Genomic DNA, 1,624 nt, shown 5'->3' with positions numbered 1-1,624 from the left:
ATAAAAAATCATTATTTTGAATTCTTATTCAGGGATTTTATAAATTTCCTTTTCTTTAGAATCTGTTACCAGAGAATTATTGTGTTTCTTTTGAGGTGCCATGTAACCTTGTTTTTTGATGTTTCTTGTGTCCTTACATTAATATCTGCACGTTTGGTTTAACACTTACTTCTTCCAATTTTGTAGATTGGCTTTCATAGCAGAAGACTTTTTCCTATAGATCTATCTATAATGTTGGTTGGATATGGTGTTTTGCTTTGATTCTGAGTGGTCTCTGTATGATTTCTTCAGCTGTAATCAGCATCAGGGGGGTCTGTGAGTTCCTCAGTGGCTTGAACTGCATTCTTTAGTGGAAGATGTGGTGAGGCTTTGGTGGGGATGGGGATGCCAGGTGGGCTGGTCCTCAGGCACCAGTGGTGGTGGTATCAAGTAGGGCGGGCTTGTCTTCAGGCCTGGATGACATGTATGGGCACCAGTGGCAGGTGGAGTGGGCCTGTTTTCAGGCCCCCAGGTGGTACACATGAGCACTAGCAGCAACAAGTGTGGTTGGTCAATCCTAGGCACTCAGAGGACCGTTATTGTTTTTTAGTCACAACACAAAAAACTTTATTTTCTGCTTAAGAAGGGAGGGATTCTGTTGCTTGCAACTATGAGATCTGTCTGAAACAAGATATTTTATCTCTGATGACAAAGTTAATTCTAGACTCCCACATCCTGGGGGTTTCAAGTCCCCTACCTTGGTCTGGGATATCTCAGGCACAGCAGGTCTGAGTGACTCACTTTCAATGCATGTAAATAATATGGGTGCTATTTCCAGAGAGAAGACAAAGTGAGAAGAGAAGAGAAGCAAAGAGAAGAGAAGAGGAGAGGAGAGGAGAGGGGAGGAGAGGGGAGGGGAGGGGAGGTCAGTGCAGATGCATTAGTTGTGGTCGTTAGGTGTCTACAGTAGCTTATCTCATTTAAACCTTACAACAGATTCGTAGGAATTGGGTATTATTGTATCCCCATTTTGCAGATGAGGAAACCAAAGCTAGGAGAAGAAAAGTGACTTGCCTGGGATCACAGAGACAAGAGTTGGTGGAGCTGGGACTCAAAGCCAAGCCTGTCCGACATGAACACCTGGGCTCTTGCCATAATTGCCCTGCTCACATCTAGAGTCCAGCGGGCAGGACCTTAGGAATCCCCTCTACCGGCCACAGGTGGAGAGCCGAGGCTCACAGTACTTTGGCCAGAGTTCAAAGCAATTAGTTCTTGGCCCTTTCCTTTTTCCTTAGCTTTTGCAGTTGCTACCAAGATACTGCTTTTCTTCATAGAACCTAAATTAGGTGCCTATGAAGTTTTCCTGGTAGAATTGGGATGTGGAGTGGGGGTAGGAAGCTGCACTATTCCAAGCTTTAGGGGGAGGGGATACTGGGAGACAACTGAGCTGGACGAAGGAGCCTAGATTCCTAATAGAGGGCTCCCCCCGAGAGCTCAGCTGTCCTTGGAAGCATGCTGACTGGCTGCAGTCCACTCCTGGGGTCCTCCTATGTCTCCCTCTCTTCTGCCTCCCTCTGCATCCCCCACCTACTCTCTCTCCATCCCACCACCCCCACCAGCCCCACGGATTTCTCTCCTTTCCCTC

Source organism: Propithecus coquereli, unplaced genomic scaffold (assembly GCF_000956105.1).
Source record: "Propithecus coquereli isolate 6110/MARCELLA unplaced genomic scaffold, Pcoq_1.0 Scaffold196, whole genome shotgun sequence".
NCBI classification, from domain to species: Eukaryota; Metazoa; Chordata; class Mammalia; order Primates; family Indriidae; genus Propithecus; species Propithecus coquereli.
The sequence above is the reverse complement of the archived record's forward strand: the minus strand, read 5'-3'. Positions refer to the sequence as shown.